At 40.9% G+C, this 21,862-nt stretch overlaps 1 pseudogene; it reads left to right on the top strand.

The window, feature by feature from the left end:
- The first annotated feature begins 474 nt into the window (after positions 1–474).
- LOC129869685 (flavin-containing monooxygenase 5-like) overlaps positions 475–21,862 on the top strand; it is a 46,937-nt pseudogene continuing 25,549 nt past the window's right edge.

Below are 21,862 nucleotides of genomic sequence, written 5' to 3'. Positions count from 1 at the left end.
ACACTCAAACCTGTGCACCTGACACCTCCTACCATACCCCGTTCAAAGGCACTTAAATATTTTGTATTGGCCATTCACCCTCTCCTCCACCTTAATCTACACTGATTGACGTGGATTTAATAGGTGACATCAATAAGGGATCCTAGCTTTCACCTGGTCAGTATGTCATGTAAAGATCAGGCATTCCTAATGTTGTGTACACTCAGTGTACGTAAGTTCAATTAGAGCAATTAATTTTTGCACAACAAACTGCTTTTTAAAATGAGTTATTTTACCTACAACCTCTGCTGTCTATCCTTCTCTCCTATACTCTCCCTCCCTCTCTTTCTCCTCTCCTACTCTTCCTCCCTCTCTCCTCTCCCTTGTCTGGGGGTAGGGGCTTGAAGTGCGTCTCTCCCTGTAGCGCCATACTAACCATCACTCTCTCTCCTCCTTGTAGTTCCATCATGGTACTAACCTTCTCTCTCTCTGTAGTTCCATCATGGTGCGTACAGTAGCAGTGATCGGGGCGGGTCCCTCAGGTCTGACCAGCATCAAGAGCTGTCTGGATGAGGGTCTGGAGCCCACCTGCTTCGGGAGCAGTGATGACATCGGGGGGCTGTGGAAGTTCAAGGCAAGGCCTGGGACCAGGGACTGATGTACATTACATTTGGCAAACTAAGTTTGCAGATTTATTCAGGTCGTTATAATGGTTGCCATGTTGGCACCAACAGTTCAAAGGTAGACAATATATACAAAAGTATGTAGTCATCAAATTAGTGGATTCAACTATTTCAGCCACACCCGTTTGCTGACGGGTGTATAAAATCGAGCACACTGCCATGCAATCTCCATAGACAAACATTGGCAATAGAATGGTCTTACTGAAGCGCTCAGTGACTTTCAACGTGGCACCATCATAGGATGTCACCTTTCCAACAAGTCAGTTCGTCAAAATTCTGCCTTGCTAGAACTGCCCCGGTCAAATTGTGCAAGTTCTCCCACTTAAAAAGATGAGAGAGGCCTGTAATTTTCATCATAGGTACACTTCAACTATGACAGACAAAATGAGGAAAAAAAATCCAGAAAATCACATTGTAGGATTTTTTTATGAATTTATTTGCAAATTATGGTGGAAAATAAGTATTTGGTCAATAACAAAAGTTTATCTCAATACTTTGTTATCCTGATGAGGATAGAGGGCGCTATTTACACTTTGGGGGAAAAACGTGCCCAATTTAAACGGCCTCGTACTCTATTCTTGCTCCTACAATATGCATATTATTACTATTGGATAGAAAACACTCTCTAGTTTCTAAAACCGTTTGAATTTTGTCTGTGAGTAAAACAGAACTCATTTGGCAGCACACTTTCTGACCAGGAAGTGGAAAGTCTGAAAATTATGCCCTGCCTATAAATGGGCATGACACGTATGAGTATACATGCACGTCATACACCTTCCCCAGGATGTCAAGATGCAGTGAGAGAAGAAATGGAGTGATTATCTTGGTCTGAGATGGAATACGTCCTCATGGAATGACGTGTCACCCATTTTATGTTTTCAGGAAGGCGCGAAGTTGGTCCTGGATTTGCCAACGGAATAGCTGTCGTTATAGGCAATTACTATCTCCGGCTTTGATTTTATTTGATACATGTGACCATATCATCGTAAAGTATGTTTTTTCAATATAGTTTTATTAGATTTTTGAAATTTATTCGGGACGTTAGGCGTGTTGCGTTGTGTGCCTTTGTTCAGAAAGGAGAGCTTCGAGCCACTTGGCCAGTGTGCTTGCTAAATCAGGAGGGAAAAACGATGTTCTAAATCCAAACAACGACTGTTCTGGACAAAGGACCCCTTGTCCAACATTCTGATGGAAGATCACCAAAAGTAGGACCCATTTTGTGATGCTATTTCATATATCTGTCGAACTGTATACTAGTAGTTTTGCGCCCAGATTTTGGGCACTCTCTCGCTATAAAGTAAGGTGGATGTCGTAATGAAGTTATTTTTAGAATTCTAACACTGCGATTGCATTAAGAACTAGTGTTACTATCATTTCCTATACAACATGTATTTTTTTGTAATGTTTATGAATAGCTATTTGGTCAGAATAGGTGAGAGTCTAATAGAAATATCCGCACATTCTGGGAAAAAGAAGCTACATTAGCATAATGGATAACCACTGATTTCAGCTCTAAATATGCACATTTTTGAACAAAACATAAGTGTATGTATAACCTGATGTTATAGGACTGTCATCTGAGGAAGGTTTATGAAGGTTAGTGAAAATTGATATCTTTTGCTGGTTTATTCGCTAACGTGCCTATTGCTATCGCTAACGTGCCTTGATGAATGAATGCGGTTGTGTGTAGGCTATTGTAGTAAGCTAATATAATGCTATATTGTGTTTTCGCTGTAAAACACTTTAAAAAAAATCGAAAATATTGGCTGGATTCACAAGATGCTTGTCTCTCATTTGCTGTACACGATGCATTTTTCAGAAATGTTTTATGATGAGTATTTAGGTATTCCACGTTGGTCTCTATAATTACTCTGGCTGCTTCGGTGCTATTTTTGACGGTAGCTGTGATGGTAGCTGCAATGTACTACTGATTTATACCTCAAATATGCACATTTTTCGAACAAAACAGATTTGTTGTGTAACATGTTATAAGACTGTCATCTGATGAAGTTGTTTCTTGGTTAGTTTGGTTGGTTCTTGGTTAGTTAGGTTGGCTTTGTGCATGCTACCTGTGCTGTGAAAATGTCTGTCCTTCTTTGTATTTGGTGGTGAGCTAACATAAATATACGTGCTGTTTTCGCTGTAAAACATTTAAAAAAATCGGACATGTTGACTGGATTCACAAGATGTGTATCTTTCATTTGCTGTATTGGACTTGTTAATGTGTGAAAGTTAAATATTTAAAAAAAAAAAACTTTTTAAATGTGCATATTTGAGGTATAAATCAGTTTTACATTGCAGCTACCATCACAGCTACCATCACAAATAGGACCGAAGCAGCCAGAGTAATTACAGACACCAACGTCAAATACCTAAATACTCATCATAAAACATTTCTGAAAATCGATGGTGTACAGCAAATTAAAGACAAACATCTTGTGAATCCAGACAATATTTCTGATTTTTTTAAAGTGTGTTACAGCGAAAACACAATATAGCATTATATTAGCTTACTACAATAGCCTACCACACTACCGCATTCATTCATCAAGGCACGTTAGCGATAGCAATAGGCACGTTAGCGATAGCGAATAAACCAGCAAAAGATATATAATTTTAGACTAACCTTGATAAGCTTCATCAGATGACAGTCCTATAACATCAGGTTATACATACACTTATGTTTTGTTCGAAAATGTGCATATTTAGAGCTGAAATCAGTGGTTATACATTGTGCTAACGTAGCATCTTTTTCCCAGAATGTGCGGATATTTTTATGACACTCAAACTATTCTGACCAAATTATACATAAACGTTACTAAAAAATACATGTTGTATAGGAAATGATAGATACACTAGTTCTTAATGCAATCGCCGTGTTAGAATTCTAAAAATAACTTCATTACGACATCCAGCTTAGGTATAGCGAGAGAGTGCCCAAACTCTGGGCGCAAACAACTAGTACAACATGTTCGACAGATATATGAAATAGCATCATAAAATGGGTCCTACTTTTGATGATCTTTCATCAGAATGTTGTACAAGGGGTCCTTCGTCGGGAACAATCGTTGTTTGGATTTAGAATGTCCTCTTCTCCAGTCAATTAGCACGGAAAGCTAGCAAAGTGGCGCAAAGCTCTCCTTCCTGAACAAAGGTACACAACGCAACACGCCTAACGTCCCGAAAAAATTTCAATAATCTAATAAAACTATATTGAAAAAACATACTTTACGATGATATTGTCACAAGTATCAAATAAAATCAAAGCCGGAGATATTAGTCGTCTATAACGACAGCTTTACAGAAGGCAAAACCAGGTCCCTTCACGCGCTCTCCAGAAAACAGGAAACTGGTGACACGTCATACAAAGAGCTTTTGTTCGTCCCCAGTTCAAGTAACACACTCCATTTCTTCTCTCACTGCCTGTCGACATCTAGTGAAAGACGTATGAAGTGCATGTATACTGATATATATCAAGAACATTTATAGGCAGGCCCTAGAACAGAGCATCGATTTCAGATTTTCCACTTCCTGTCAGGAAGTTTGCTGCAAAATGAGTTCTGTTTAACTCACAGATATAATTCAAACGGTTTTAGAAACTAGAGAGTGTTTTCTATCCAATAGTAATAATAATATGCATATTGTACGAGCAAGAATTGAGTACGAGGCCCTTTGAAATGGGCACCTTTTTATCCGGCTACTCAATACTGCCCCTGCAGCCCAAACAGGTTAATGAAGAAGTTACAGGTCTGTGAGAGACAGAAATCTTGCTTGTTTGTAGGTCACCAAATACTTATTTTCCACCATAATTTGCAAATAAATTCATTAAAAATCCTACAATTTGATTTTCTGGATTTTTTTTTCTCATTTTGTCTCTCATAGTTGAAGTGTACCTATGATGAAAATTACAGGCCTCTCATCTTTTTAAGTGGGAGAACTTGCACAATTGGTGGCTGACTAAATACTTTTTTGCCCCACTGTATATCTGTATGTATCAATCTACAGAAGAGTTACCACGCTTTTGTGCCTAGCGCAGCTAACATAATGTAATGATTATAAATGGGTGAAACAGTCCCACGTTTGAGTTGACCTGATATGCTCAGAGTGAGATCTTATTTATTATGTAAGCACAAGGGAGCAGTCAGTTATCAGATGATAATATGGATATTGATGATCATATCACAGCGCTATGACTTAAACATGTCTGCCTCCTCCCAGGAGGTTTCTGAGCCCAACAGAGCCAGTATCTACCGTTCCCTCACCATCAATATCTCCAAGGAGATGATGTGTTTCAGCGACTTCCCCATCCCAGCTGACTACCCCAACTACATGCACCACTCCCGTATCCTGCAGTACTTCAGGCTCTATGCTGAACACTTCAAACTGCTGCAGCACATCCACTTCCAGGTGACAGCAGAGTGACCTTTCAAACCCGATTATAGGGTATAATGGGTTGGTTGGTGGGTTCAAGGTTGGTTAATTGTGTGTGTTTCAGACCAGTGTGCGGAGTGTGAGACAGAGGCCAGACTTCAGTCATTCAGGCCAGTGGGAGGTGGTGACAGAGAACAGGGAGGGAAAGGAGGAGACACACATGTTTGACTCTGTCATTGTCTGCTCTGGCCACTACTCCTACCCACACCTTCCACTTAAAGACTTCTCAGGTCAGCAGAATCAATCAATCAATCAACAAATAAAATCATTTTTTTAAATAAAAAAGTGCTTTACAATAACCTGGCCTAGACCCCTAGAGCAAGCAGTTAGCACAATGGCAAGAAAAACCTCCTTGAACCATTCTCAGAGCTGAGACTATCTTCTGACACATATATATATATACACACTGCTCAAAAAAATAAAGGGAACACTTAAACAACACAATGTAACTCCAAGTCAATCACACTTCTGTGAAATCAAACTGTCCACTTAGGAAGCATCACTGATTGACAATAAATTTCACATGCTGTTGTGCAAATGGAATAGACAAAAGGTGGAAATAATAGGCAATTAGCAAGACACCCCCAATAAAGGAGTGATTCTGCAGGTGGTGTCTCCTGGTAGCGCCTCCATGCTCTGGACACTACGCTGACAGACACAGCAAACCTTCTTGCCACAGCTCGCATTGATGTGCCATCCTGGATGAGCTGCACTACCTGAGCCACTTGTGTGGGTTGTAGACTCCGTCTCATGCTACCACTAGAGTGAGAGCACCGCCAGCATTCAAAAGTGACCAAAACATTAGCCAGGAAGCATAGGAACTGAGAAGTGGTCTGTGGTCACCACCTGCAGAATCACTCCTGTTTTGGGTGGTGTCTTGCTAATTGCCTATAATTTCCACCTTTTGTCTATTCCATTTGCACAACAGCATGTGAAATTTATTGTCAATCAGTGTTGCTTCCTATGTGGACAGTTTGATTTCACAGAAGTGTGATTGACTTGGAGTTACATTGTGTTGTTTAAGTGTTCCCTTTATTTTTTTGAGCAATGTATATGTTGAAGAGGGTGAGGTTTAAGCTGCATCCCTGTCTCACCCCACGGCCCTGTGGAAAGAAATATGTGTTTTTTGCCAATTTTAACCACAGACTTGTTGTTTGTGTACATGGATTTTATAATGACGTATATTTCCCCCCCAACCATGAGAGAGAGAGAGAGAGAGAGAGAGAGCCAAACATCCTTATTCTAAAATGGATTAAATAAAAAATAAAAGCTGGGTATTACTAATCAATATCCTGAATAATTAATAACTGATGACTGTAGCTCTGTCCTGTCCACAGCTACATCGTATCCAAGCTGGTGCCTCTGCAGGTGGACTTTGTGTCCTACATGGATGACATCGCTGGGGAGGTGGGGGTCGGACCCAGCCTGGCCTGGCTGTTCTTCACTGACTACCCCCTATTCAAGAGGGTTCTGTGGGGTCCCGTCACCGCCTACCAATACCGTATCACCGGCCCAGGGAAATGGTCCGGGGCACGCCGAGCCATCTTCACCCAGTTTGACCGCATGTTCCAGCCCTTCAAGACCAGACAGGTGACATATTTATTATATATTCATACTGAAGATGCATCTAAGATATTTGTATTTAAGATGAATGTACATTGGTATCGAATAGGTTATTATACTATGATGTGTTCTTCTGCCCATCCTTGTACCAGGTGGAGGAGAAGCAGGGATGTTCTGTGGCGGGCCGTCTGCTAAAGCTCAGCCTCACAGCGATGGTGGGAGGAGCAGCAGCCTACTACTTCCACCTCCATCCACCCTCCTCCCTCACCTACCTTCTCTCCAAACTCACACCTCAGAGAGCCTGAACACCATCCTCCTCCACCTCCCTCCTCTCCACCCTCAACCCCCAGAGAGCCTGAACACCACCCTCTTTTCATCCTAAACCACCTCCCTCCTCTCTTTTATGAACACCACCCTCTGCTCCTGTGATCTTCATGATTCTAAGAGCCATTCCTCTGCTGTGAAGTATGTTATTGGTATTATTAAAGATTGTAAATGGACTGCTCTTTGTGTTTAACTGGGTAGAAAAAATTACTTCTGTTAAATTTAATACCCCATATTAAATTTCATAAATATTGTTTATCTTCCCAATGTTCAACCATTCCGCAACATAGCAAATGTTTAAGCGAACTGAACGCACATTTGCATTTGACACAGTTCCAGTCAAAACTACTTCAGCTGAGAGAGAGCAAAGTCTATCCCTCTGACACACAGACTGGGGTTACATAACAATCTGGGTTTTGACTGAGAGTTTAGAGGTTTTCCACACCAGCAAACAGCAGGCAACACACAGGCTTCTGGGTCCACTCACTGGACCAGGTGAGTACAGTCTATGGGTGACAGATTTAGATGGGTTTGCATTGTTATACAGGTTTACAATAGAGGATAAATAACTTGGTGGGTGATTATATTTATCCTGTTTCACGTGTACAAGTGTGTATTATACCCATGTGTTAAATGGAAATGTGTTTTTGCATATCCCAACGTCCCCTGAGACACCCTTGGTGAATGGGGTCACAGCCAGGGTCAGCCATTATCAATGGCGGCACAGTAGCAATTAAAGGTTAATCAACAGATTTTTGACCTTGTCAGAGGTCAAGGAGTGTCGAATTTAGTCAGCAATTTTTTGGATCGGTAATTTGCTACGTGAGGCTTATTTGATCTAATAGAAGTTTCGTAATGGTTAGGTTGTGAAAAAAATACAACTTTATATTGGAGTTGCCTGTTGTTCACACACATCTGCCCTCTCATTGGCTAGAATGGTCCCACCCGATCCTGCCTTCCATCAATCAAAGACAGTAGAGCGCTTCCATCTTTGAGGACATGTATTTCCATTGTTAGAGCAGTCACTCCACTATCTTGTCAATATAATAGATTGTGTAATAGATACTCTTTGTTTCTACCCCTGTGGGAGAATCTCAATTGCATACTCTCTCCTTGCCTCCTTCTCAAAACCCATTGGAGAAGGTCAGAAGGGAGAGACCTTGCTTTTTCATCCAATTGGTTTTGAGGAGGGAGGAAGCAAGGGGTAAACAATTGAGATTCTCCCTGTGTCCAATGGAATAGAGGTAAGCACAACTTCTTTAACATCAAAGTTTACTGTTTGACAAATGTATTTGTGTTGTTCCATGATGTTTTCATGATTTTGAAGAAAAGTAATCAAAGCAATGTGTGAGCAACTCTCCCTTTAAAGGTGCAGTAGACAGCTTTTTGTGCGATCCAACCAAATCCAATAGAAACGGGAGTTATAGATACGTCATTCTCAGTAACTAGGTTTTCATCAAATTGGCGACAGATTTTTTTGCGAATATTCTACAATCCACAAAGAAAATATGCACATTTTCCCACCAGTGGTGTTTCCACCAAATGGACTTGTTGGGTCTAAAAATCAGAGCGTGATGACAGTGCACACAAAATTTACTTTTCCGCTTAAGTTTTCATGTACCGATTTAAAAGTTGTTTCCATCGCATTTTCAACTACCTCACACAAAAACTGTTGCATTAAATAGCATGTGCCTTCTCTGGTCCTGGCACGTGCGCTCTAGTCAACAGCTGGAATAAACAGTGAGAGTAGGTTGTGTGGGTAGGCTGGTCTACACAAGATTGTTCATATTTTTATTTGTCAAATGGCAGTCAAGCATCGACTATCATGTCACCAGAACAAGGCCCTCGATATGTATTGGGAATGAGCATCAATATTACCGTGCACTTTCACCACCCTGTGTAGATAAACTATATGGCTTCCTGAGTCATAGTGGAAGGACCACACACCATATAATTTATAGTTTATCTACAGATGGAATATGGTTTCCTGAGTCATAGTGGAAGGACCACACACCATATCATTTATAGTTTATCTACAGATGGAATATGGTTTCCTGAGTCATAGTGGAAGGACCACACACCATATCATTTATAGTTTATCTACAGATGGAATATGGTTTCCTGAGTCATACTGGAAGGACCACACACCATATCATTTATAGTTTATCTACAGATGGAATATGGTTTCCTGAGTCATAGTGGAAGGACCACACACCATATCATTTATAGTTTATCTACAGATGGAATATGGTTTCCTGAGTCATACTGGAAGGACCACACACCATATCATTTATAGTTTATCGACAGATGGAATATGGTTTCCTGAGTCATAGTGGAAGGACCACACACCATATAATTTATACAAGTGTACTGAAACTGCTACATTTATTATAGTATGACTTTACACGCATACAAACTATGGATGGAAACGTGGTCAATGAAAGCAAGCCTGAGAGGCCGTAGATTTGTTTAATGTGGGATAATTCTATACTTGCCGTTCTTGTTTCGTTTTTGCTAAAATTATGCCAATAACCGTTAGAATTTAAAGCAGCAATCCACAGGTCGTGGGCGACACTATGCCCATAGCTGGAGAGGAAGTAAAATTCACTTGAAATTTAACATTACAGCCGTCAGAAACAATCAGAGCAGACAAAGTCAACATGCATCATCTCTGTTCTTGGATCTGAATCAATTCAAGTCAAAAGAGAAAAAGATTGCTCATGACCAATCCAGGAACCGGATAAACATAGGAATTAATTTTGAAAGGTGTTAGAGAAATGGCCACCATTCTCATGGACTGGTAACCTTGGCCAAGGACCACCCCAAAAAATGCATCTAGCTATAACGTTTGGAACAGTAACATCAAACAAACATGTGTTACTCAGGGAGATACTGGTGGAGACCATTTGGAGGTAACCCGAGGCTGTACAAGTTGTGGTTGTGCAAACCCCAAAACTGAAAAGGAAGGTAAGAAATGCTGTATGCATTTTCTGTTATGCTTTGTAATTCAACCAAAATAGTTAGCTATGTTTGCCTGTTCAGCACATTGCCTATATACAGCATTGATTCCTATCTAGTGTGAACTGCCCACCAGAATGACAATGAAAACCCAGTGTGGTCAATAAACAATGGCTCATTGCTTCAGTATGATATGTTGGATAAATGAATAAAGACAGACACCAATGTCAAGTTCAATAGCCTTGTTCAAGCATTGTACAAATCCCTACATGCGGAGTCCGGCAGACAGACAACCAATCGAGGCAGAGTAATTCACCATGAATGGTGAACACAGAGAGCCCCATAGCATGTAAATACTGTGGGAATACACACACACACACGAGGCGAAGAGCACTGCCCTGCCTACAGAAAACCATGCAGAGCTTGTGGAACTAATAATCACTTTGCAAAAGTGTGTTGCAAAAGAAGGGTGAGTGAGGGCAAGATTCACTGTGTTGATGTCACTCAATGTTCAGATCAGTGAAAGTGACATTTACATGCATGAATCCATTGGGGTTGTACACTCGAGGGAAGAAATTGTTCCTGACACTACGATTACACGCCAAGCAACAACAATGTCAACTGGATTCTGGTGCTACATGCAACTTAATGTGCTACAAAGACAAAATCAATCTGGCACCTGACACACATCTATTGCCCAGCGATACTAGACTAAAGCTGTACTCAGGAGAACTAATGAGCTCTATGGGCATCTTTGAGACCGAATGTGTTATTCGGGGACGCAAACACAAGCTGAAGTTTGAGATTGTGAAAACCAGTCAACATCCTCTCCTCTCAGGCTCTACATGTGAATGCCTGGGACTGATGCAGTTCACTGTACCAAATGACCTGCACATTGTGGAGCATGTCCAGCATGGACCCCCTGTCCAGAGAACAACTACTCAGCAGATATGATGATGTATTCAACATGCCCGTTGAATCAGTCCCTTGGGAGGTACACTTTGAAGTGAGAGCATCACTCCAGTCCAGTGTGCTCCTCGCAATGTGCCCATTGCAATGAAAGTGGCTGTGAAGGCCCAGCTGGACAAGTATGAGGCCTATGGCCACATGACATCTGTGACTGAACCAGCAATATGGTCATAGTGAAAAAACAAAGAAGCTGAGGGTCTACATCGACCCAAAGCATCTGAACCAAGCACTGAAACGATCCCACTACATCATGCCGACACTAGAGGATGTCCTCTACAAGCTTCCCAAGGCCAGGATTTTCACCTTGGTGGATGCCCGAGATGCATTCCTTCAATGCAAGCTGGACGAAGAAAGCAGCTTCATGACTACCTTCTGGACCCCCTGGGGTCAGAAACATTGGCTCAAGCTCCCGTTTGGTGTCTCAGTGGCGCCTGAGGTATACCAACGCAAGCAGCACAAGTTACTGGCTGGGCTCAAGGGTATTGAACCCATCGCCGAAGATGTCCTGATCGTAGGCTGCAGTGACACAGACGAAGAAGCAGAACGCGACCACGATGTGAAACTCCTTGCACTGATGGAGCGCTGCCGATCAGTTAAGCTTCGCCTTGGCCTGAAGATGCTGCAGTTCAAGGAAAAAAGACAGACACCAATGTCAAGTTCAATAGCCTTGATCAAGCATTGTACAAATCCCTACACGCGGAGTCCGGGGAACAGTCCGGCTAGTCGATTACCTATCAACTAGACTCCGTAACACTCATCTGCATGACATATTGGTGGACTATGGGCCATCAAGTCATATGATGGTTATGTTCGCATTACACTGGTCATAGCACAACCCCCAACTCCAATGTAACGTAACAGGTCAAGCATTTATAACACTTTTTTTTAACAAAAAATACCTAGAAAACGGTTGAAGCACAAATGGCAACCTATTCCCTACATAGTGAACTATGTTTGACACCCCCAGCCCCTGAGAAGCAGGGGGTGTCTATACAGTGACTTCTGTTCATTTTTAAATACTGTAGAGACATTTGTAAAGTTGTCCTTTTGGTATCAATCCATTCTCTCTTCACACAACAGGATATCACAACTCAAATTACATAACTCTGAAAATCCCAAACACCCTTATAAATAAATAAAACATTTAAACCTAGTGTTAGTCTCTTAAAGATGAACAAACATTTTAGTTTTTTTGTCTGGCACATGGTAATCTTAAGGGGAAAAAACGTAGTTCTGCTCATTTCCCAATGTCAACCTATAATGCTCAGGATAGCTTAGACCTGTTGGATGGAGGAAAATGTCAGCCATAGACAGTGGTATAAAGTACTTTAGTAAAAATTCTCAGACACAAATACTCAACGGCTCAGACACGAGATGTATGCGGCAGGGTTTACTGGCAATCACGGACTACAAAAAGAAAACCACCCACGTCATGGACACCGACGTCTTGCTTCCAGACAAAGAAAACACCTTCTTTGCCCACTTTGAGGATAATGGAGTGCCACCGACACGGCCCGCTACCAAGGACTGCGAGCCCTCCTTCTCCGTGGCCGACATGAGTAAGACATTTAAAAGTATTAAACCTTGCAAGGCTGCCGGCCAAGACGGTATCTGGAGCATCAGTATTTGTGGGTTTGATTACAGACTCAAAATGGCCAGAAACAAAGAACTTTCTTCTGAAACTCGTCAGTCTATTTTTGATCCGAGAAATGAAGGCTATTCCATGCGAGAAATTGCCAAGAAACTGAAGATCTCGTACAACGCTGTGTACTACTCCCTTCACAGAACAGCGCAAACTGGCTCTAACCAAAATAGAAAGAGGAGTGAGAGGCCCCAGTGCACAACTGAGGATTTTTACACAAAAGATTTGTGATTCGTTTTTAAATATTTTATTATGCCGCAAGTAGTCCAAGTCATCCAAGGTTCTGTTACTCCGGCAGTGTTAATGCTGAAGCGGGAGAAAAGCATCACTGAAATGCATTGAAATCACAAATAAAGTATTGATTGTAACTCAATGTAATTGTATATTCATTTCTCAAGATTCATCAGGAAGAGGTCAAATACTTGTAACAAGTGTAATATCTGCCATTGTGTATGAACAAAAGTTTCTTACCAATCCCTTTGCACTGATGTTCCTGGAGAAACTCTTGCTTGCTTTGTAGTGGGACGAGTCTTTGAAGGTTGTTGGCACAGTGTGGGAAAACATTAAACAAGTTGTTACTTCAATAGTACACAGTACAATGCAATGTCATATTCCCGTATACACCCCACTGTATCCTGTGCATATACCAAATAAACATTGATACGAGTAAATTTGTGATAACGTACTCACTGTTTATGAATTTAACCAATTCACCATCAATTAATTGGACTCACCTGAGAGAAGGTAGGTAATATTTTCTTAATGTAATTGTAATTTCTCAAATATACTCAAAATACTTGTAAAGAGCGTAACGTCTGCCATTGTGTATGCACACGTTTCTTACCAAGCCCTTTGCACTGATGTTCCTGGAGATACTCTTGCTTGGTTGGTTGTGAGAAAGGAGGGACGAGTGTGAGTCTGTGGGGGGTTGTTGACACTGAGTTGACTACAGCTAAATGTAGAGGCAGTACCATCAAATAAGTTAGTGTTAGTCACAACAGTGTCCTTTTTCATACAGTTCATTCGGAAAGTTTTCAGACCTTCACTTTTTCCAAATTTTGTTACGTTACAACCTTATTCTAAAGTGGATTAAATTAAATGTTTTCCTCATTAATCTACACACAATACCCCAAAATGACATAGTGAAAACAGTTGCCGTAGAGCTCAGAGACAAGATTGTATTGAGGCACAGCTCAGGGGAATGGTACCAAAACATTTCTACAGCATTGAAGGTCTCCAAGAACACTGTTCTCCATCATTCTTAAAAGGAAGAAGTTTGGAACCACCAAGACTCCTCCGAGAGCTGGCCGCCCAACCAAACAGAACAATCAGAGGAGAAGGGCCTTGGTCAGGGAGGTGACCAAGAACCCAATGGTCACTGACAGAGCTCCAGAGTTCTTCTGTGGAGATGGGAGAACCTTCCAGAAGGACAACCATCTCTGCAGCACTCCAACAAACAGACGTTTATGGCCTTTATGGTAGAGTGACCAGACGGAAGACACTCCTCAGTAAAATGCACATGACAGCCCGCTTGGAGTTTGCCTAAACACTCTCAGACCATGAGAAACAAGATTGAACTCTTTGGCCTGAATGCCAAACTTCACATCTGGAGGAAACCTGGCACCATCTCTACAGTGAAGCATGGTGGTGGCAGCATCATGATGTGGGGATGTTTTTCAGCGGCAGGGACATGGAGACTAGTCAGGATCGAGGGAAAGATTAATGGAGCAAAGTACAGAGAGATCCTTGATGAAAGCGCTCAGGACGTCAGACTGGGGCAAAGATTCACCTTCCAACAGAACAACGATCCTAATTACACAGCCAATGCAATGCGGGAGTGGACTTGAACCCAATCAAACATCTCTGGAGAGACCCTGAAAATAGCTGTGCAGCGACGCTCCCCATCCAACCTGACAGAGCTTAAGAGGATCTGCAGAGAAGAATGTGAGAAACTCCCCAAGCTTGTAGCGTCATACCCAAGAAGACTCAAGGCTGTAATCGCTGCCAAAAGTGCTTCAACAAAGTACTGAGTAAAGGGTCTGAATACTTATGTAAATGAAATATTTCAGTTTTTTAAATTTGCTAACATTTGTGAAAGCCTGTTTTTGCTTTGTCATTATTGGGTACTGTGTGTAGATTGAGGGGGTAAAAACTATTTAATTTTATAATGAGGCTGTAACATTTAGAAAAAGTCAAGGAGTCAGAATACTTTCCAAATGATAGGATGTGGTGGTGTAACATATGCTAATATAACCATCGAATGAGTCATGATTTGATGGCCCATAGTCCACCAATATGTCATGTAGTTTAGCAATTTTTTACTTGACTGGCCATGCTGGATATTCATTGTCCTTCTGGTGGGTAGTTCAGACTAGGTAGGAATCAATGCTGTATATAAGCAGGCAATGTGATGTACAGGCAAACGTAGCCAACTATTTTGTTCGATGAACAACAAAATCATTATTGAATCAATAACCATAACAGAAAATGCATACAGCATTTCTTAGCTCTTACAGTGTTGGTTTGCAAAACAACAAATTTTACGGCCTTAGGTTCCCTCGAAATCAGACTGTCTCCACCAGTATCTCCCTGAGAAATACATGTTTGTGTGATGTTGCTGTACCAAATATTATAGATAAATGCATTTGGGTGAGTCCCGGGCCAAAAATGCTGGGTAATATAGATATAGCATTGTCACCTAGTTAGCATTGTCATCTACAAACGAAACACACTATAATGTCAACAATCTGCTTATCTAGGTTACACTAGCTAACGTTAGCTAGTTGAAATAAAGGCATTGGGCATCTTCTGGGGTTTATGCAGTGTAACTACATGATGCCATTGTTAGATACCTTTTTAATACAACACGGTCCTAATAAAGATGTTAGCTAGCTTGAACATTGAACACGCTACGATTCTCAGCTAACGTAGCAAGCAGGCAAAAAAAACAACCCAACACTTACCTAACATTACCAGTCCATGAGAAAAGTGGCCATTTCAGCGTCACTCTTATACCTTTCAAAATGTGTTTATCCAATTTCTGGATTGGTCATAACTCATGAGCAGCCAGGAAATGGCGGCGCGATTCTTGGAAAACATTAAAGCAAGGTCATTATTGTGTGAACCTTCCTGAAACACTGATTACACTGAGACTGATAAACAATGTTCATGGAGCGCTGTGTTCCTTATTCCCTGTATTATTGTATTGTTTTTTTATGCCATTCTGTGTCCTGATCGACTCAAGCACCCTTAATTTTAAATAGTTCTAAGGTCTCTAATTTGATTGATTTATAATGGTGTATGGATTGAAAAGTCAATCAGTGAAGTTCTAAAGAAACAGTGCCTTCAGACAAATACAAATTAAACAGAGCCCCTAACTAGAGTCAATAGGTCATAAACGTTGGCTCCTAGTTGGACATTCTTTGTGAACATCCACCAGAAACAGTGCCACTCCCCACTAACCAATCAGAGGCTCTGGTCTTGTCATAACCATCTCTTGCCTGTGCAGGTCAGGGCCCCTCAGTCTCTCTCCAAGTTGACATGTGTTGTGTCTGGACAGAAGTGAGTGTGATATTGTACCTTGTGTGTATTTGTTGTAGTTATTCCAATGGCACTTCCAATTGGCCTATACTTAATCTTCTTCAATACTGGGTATGTGTATTTCTATTACCCCCTCTCTCGGGGTGAGCTATGACCTGTTTCCATAAACTACACGGGGACCTGCACAGATATCTTCCATAAAGGCCCATAGTCCTAGACTGCCAAGGGGTCAGAGACCCTATTTGGTCTATATAGAACTCAACGGAGACATATTTCCCTATCTCCACTCTCACTTCCTGTTGACCTCTTATGCTTGGTTGATACAAAATCCTCATCATCTACACCACAGGTGTCAAACTCATTCCACGGGGGGCCGAGTGTCTGCGGGTTTTCGCTCCTCCCTTGTACTTGATTGATGAATTAACATCACTAATTAGTTAGGAACTCCCCACACCTGGTTGTCTAGGGCTTTATTGAAAGGAAAAACCAAAAACCTGCAGACACAAGGCCCTCCGTGGAATGAGTTTGACACCCCTGATCTACACTATGGGTCAAGTTACCACCTTCTGCATTCTCGGATGGGTCATGGTGTATTAGGAATATGGCTCCCACCATAAGACAGCTCAGACCGATCAGCACTCCTGTAAAGCCCCACCATTTCCCGGAGAACATATCATCAGCTAGAGGCCAGCCCATACTTTCACTTCTATGAACGCACACAGGGAGGATAGGGCGGGGTCAGGGAATCTTCGTTAGAGCGGTAACCCCCTATTGGTATTCGATTCTTCTCCTAACTCTGTGATTGTTCGACAGTGTCAGTGTGTCTTACCCTCTTGCAATGTGTGACATGAACCCAGGTAGCTCTTTCAGCTATTCTCACCGCGAAAGCAGTGACCAGGAGTACTTGATATGGCCCCTCCCACCGTGGCTGCTTCCAGTCCTTTTTCTTTAGTGATTGGACCCAGACCCAGTCTCCTGGTTGGATTGAGTGAATCACCTTCTCCTGTAATTCACTTGTTGGACATAAAATCTTGGACATACGGGTTTGGTTAACAAACAGTCCTGCTAGTATATTTGTTCTGCTAGTATATCTTCAACTTCTATGTCTACCAATTCTGGTTCCTAACTCTGGCCTTCTATTTGTTCTACCTGATTAGCTAAACTGTCATCCATTATTTAAATAAATAGATCCTAGTAAACCAACTCTAAGGATAATATCTTGACCTAATATTTTAGCTACCATAATTGTGTCCGCCAAGTATGTTGGGAACGCTTCTACCCATTTGCTATATTTATCTATTATAAAAAAATATTTTCATATTTATTCTAATTAATTCGTTATCCAATAGGCCACAAAGTGTCCCAATATTGCCGCATATCTAAATAATGACAGGTAAGATTAGTAAATTATCCTTATGTCGGACATTATCTTGTAGGATCGCCCCTTTCATTTTCCATCTGTCTAATTCCCCCAGGGGCTTTCATTCATGGCTATCCTGTAACAATTCTCTGTCAAGTGTCTTATCTTCTTTAAGATCTATCTGTGCTGCTTTCTATGGTTTTAAATGCCTATGTGCTTGTCTGTGTAAACTCTGTGTCACTTCTATCTTCTCTCCTCATGCTACTCCCCAACCATCAAGGTCTCAGTAGTGCGGGGAGGGCTTCTCCATCTGCCTTTCCTTCTGTCTGTCTCTCTTTTTTATAACAGTAGGTATCAACTATGGGTTGTTTCCAAATATTTACTAAATGTCTCACTGTCTCCCTGTCTGAACTCATGGATTTTAGAAAAATCAACAGGTCTATAGCTTTAATCTCTAAGTGTCGAATTTCTTACACTGCATACTACAACAGCTGACTACCTAAAGGAAAATAAAATGTTGCTAGATTTCTAAACATTACTTAAGCTACTTTAAAAACAGTATTACAAATGACCTTAAATTCATTATCCAAATGGATTTCCAATGAGGGTGATCAAGCCACAACGGAAAGTCATGATAGAGGTCATAAAAAACCCTTCAAAGAAGTGTTTCTTACTATAGAAGACAAATTTAGAAAATAGTCAAACATTTCCTAAATGTTGTATCCCAGGTTCCCAGAACATTCCTTTACCAAATTAATTCACGTGTTTAATTAAAACTCAGAAAATAAAACCTCTAAAATTCCATATGTGTGTGTACCCCTTTAAGATTCGCTCCCTTCAAGATTACAGCACCCAGAAAACATTTTTTCCCGAAGAGAGACAATGAAACACTCCTTTTCCCCCCAAAAAACCACTTGGTCAGCATTCATTATACTACCCCGATTCAGAAACCCAAACGTTGACTACAAACAAAACATAATGATAATTCCATTGTACTTCCTCCAATCATTAGTTTTACATGTCCTCAATGGTTATATGTACTTAACTTCTTGTGCATAGGGGGCAGCATTTTCACGTTTGGATGAAAAGCATGCCCAGAGTAAATTCCCTCTTCCTCAGTCCCAGATGCTAATATATGCATATTATTATTAGTATTGGAAATAAAACACTCTGAAGTTTCTAAAACTGTTTGAATCATGTCTGTGACTATAACAAAACTTATTTGGCAGGCGAAACCCAGAGGACAAACCATTCAGAATTTTTCTTTTTGAGGTCACTCTCTTTTCAATGGGTTTTCATTGGGAATCCAGATTTCTAAGGGACCTTCCTGCAGTTCCTATCGCTTCCACTGGATGTCAACAGTCTTTAGAAATTGGTTGAGGTTTTTCCTTTGAGAAAAGAAGAAGTAGCCATGTTCAGAATGAGGCTCCAGTGAAGTGTACTGTTTGTTAGAGGCGCGTGACCAGAAAGCATGCTACACATTGTTTTCCTCCGGTATTGAACACAGATCATCCCGTCTTCAATTTTATCGATTATTTACGTAAAAAATACCTAAAGTTATATTACAAAAGTAGTTTGAAAAGTTTGGACAAAGCTTACAGGTAACTTTTGAGATATTTTGTAGTCACGTTGTGCAAGTTGGAACCGGTGTTTTTCTGGATCAAACGCGCCAAATAAATGGACATTTTGGATATACATTGACAGAATTAATCGAACAAAAGGACCATTTGTGATGTTTATGGGACATATTGGAGTGCCAACAGAAGAAGCTCGTCAAAGGTAAGGCATGAATTATATCTTTATTTCTGCATTTTGTGTCACGCCTGGAGGGTTGAAATATGATGGTCTGTGTTTGTTTGCTTGGGTGCTATCCTCAGATAATAGCATTGTTTGCTTTCGCCGTAAAGCATTTTTGAAATCTGACACGTTGGCTAGATTCACAACAAGTGTAGCTTCAATTTGTTATATTGAATGTGTGATTTCATGAAAGTTACATTTTATAGTAATTTATTTGAATTTGGCGCTCTGCATTTTCACTTGTTGTTGGCCAGGTGGGACGCTACCGTCCCACATATCCCAGAGAGGTTAATTTACTCAATAAATGTTCCTTTTGTTCGATAAAATCTCTTTATATCCAAAAACCTCCGTTTTGTTCGCGTGTTTTCTTCAGTAATCCACAGGCTCAAACGCAGTCAAAACAGGCAGACAAAAAATCCAAATTGTATCCGTAAAGTTCATAGAAACATGTCAAACGATGTTTGTATTCAATCCTCAGGTTGTTTTTAGCCTAAATAATCAATCCTATTTCAACCGGACAATAACGTCGTCAATATAAAATGTAAACAAGAAAGGCACTCTCTCGGGCTCGCGCATGACAAAGCTCTGTGGCACTTTAGGGTCTACTCATTCAGACTGTTCTTACTTCCTCATTTTTCAGAATACAAGCCTGAAACAATTTCTAAAGACTGTTGATATCTAGTGGAAGGCATAGGAACTGCAATTTGAGTGCTAAGTCAATGGATACTGTAATGGCATTGAATAGAAAACTACAAAACCAACAAAAAAAACTACTTCCCGAATGGATTTTTCTCAGGTTTTCGCCTGCCAAATCAGTTATGTTGTACTCAAAGACACTATTTTAATAGTTTTGGAAACTTTAGAGTGTTTTCTATCCAAATATAGGCAGATCATATCTTCTGGGCCCGAGAAGCAGGCAGTTTAATTTGGGCATGCTTTTCATCCAAAATTCTGAATGCTGCCCCATACCCTAGAGAAGTTAACCATTAGGGATTAGAGATTATGTAGCATAGACAAGGAGTAATTAAAGCTGAGAAACATATGTCCAAATAGATTGGACTGGGGAAGAGAGGAATGTATGTGTGTGCCGAAAGAAAACAAAGAGAATCCTTAACCTATGTTTGAACCGACCCCGGCTATATCTCTGGGGAGATAAGACAGGACAGGGAGTACCCCTCCAGGTTTCCCTTATCTTGGGGGGATGGAACTGTCAGTTGGGTAGTGATCAACTGTGGTGAGAATTGTAGAGAAGTAGATAGGATAGCTCTCCTAATGTTAGTGTGTATGTATGTGCGTAGGTTGAGAGAATGTTATAAAAGGAACATCTTTGTATATGCACGGGAGAGCTTTCGCAAATAAAATTGGATTTGACTAATTGTGAGTTGGAATTCTGTCTGTTTCATTTAAACCAGAACTTCACACACTTTGGGTTGCAGACCTATAAGGATAATTGAAATTTATGAACATTGATTACAAAATTCTATAACAATTTGGTCTATAACAAGTTTCCAATATCTGTCCCTGTCGGCCGAAGGTAGCACGCCGAAAGACCTCTCCCCTGAAATTGGGGTTCAATAACAGGCCGGTATATATCTAAGGTCGACAGAGACGGTGACGGAATCTAACGAACATTGCTTTTCCCAGCCTGCAATGCAAAAGGTCAGTAAAACTTTATTCGCGGATTTGGGGAATTGACGTTCGGGCTACATTTTGAGAAAAATGTTTAATGACTCTTGTGTGGTTTGGACATTGATTTTTAGAATCCATTGGGCCTTCTAATCTGGTGACCTGTCTTTAGAATTTTGTGTAGAGAACCCTGGTATAGGTAGTATTCTATGCAATTGGAAGACAGGAATGGGATTTAGAAGCCACCTAGGAATGAAAAGGTCCCCAGTGACTAGTCCGAAATGACAGGAGGATTATTATCATTATTATTATTATTATCATCCTTAGAGCACTACCAACGTAAACTAACTAATATTGAGATCTAAGCGGGAACCTGATCAAGATTATATTAGTGGGTCTGTAAAGACACGAGATATAGGTGGCCACTACAAATGAATGTAAACTATTTGTGAACACTACCTAGGAAAACTAACGGAAACTAGGTATATACGTAGATTGTGAGAATATACTGTAGGACAAAACTTTAGTAATTGGATAACGGTAAAAAAGCACACACATAAATCACAAAAGCATATACACCTAGATAAGGAGAATAAGCATAGCAACTACAAAGTTAACTAGCAATGGGCAGTAAATCCTCAAAGGAAGTGTCCAGAATTAATTGGAAATGAGAGATCAGAGGGAGAAAAGAAAAGGGAAATAACAAAGAAAGAAGATGTAGGTTGCCAGGAACAGATAACAAGTATTCCCACGGCTCCTCAGGAGGCTCCCCATAAGCCTAAATTGAATCCCTCTCTGGCCGATCAGGCATGGAGAGATAATCCTGATGAGTGGTGGTAAGGAGACGGCAGCCGGTGCTCCCCGTACCACAACCACCCCCATATCTCCTATCGCACCCCGAGGGAGCGATAGAAGAGGAAAGGATAGGGCCAGTTACTTTAGAGAAGGAGATAACTAAACTAGGACGCAGAGTAAACAAGCGACAGGAAG

Source organism: Salvelinus fontinalis, chromosome 14 (assembly GCF_029448725.1).
Source record: "Salvelinus fontinalis isolate EN_2023a chromosome 14, ASM2944872v1, whole genome shotgun sequence".
Taxonomy (NCBI): Eukaryota; Metazoa; Chordata; class Actinopteri; order Salmoniformes; family Salmonidae; genus Salvelinus; species Salvelinus fontinalis.
The sequence above is the reverse complement of the archived record's forward strand: the minus strand, read 5'-3'. Positions and strand labels throughout refer to the sequence as shown.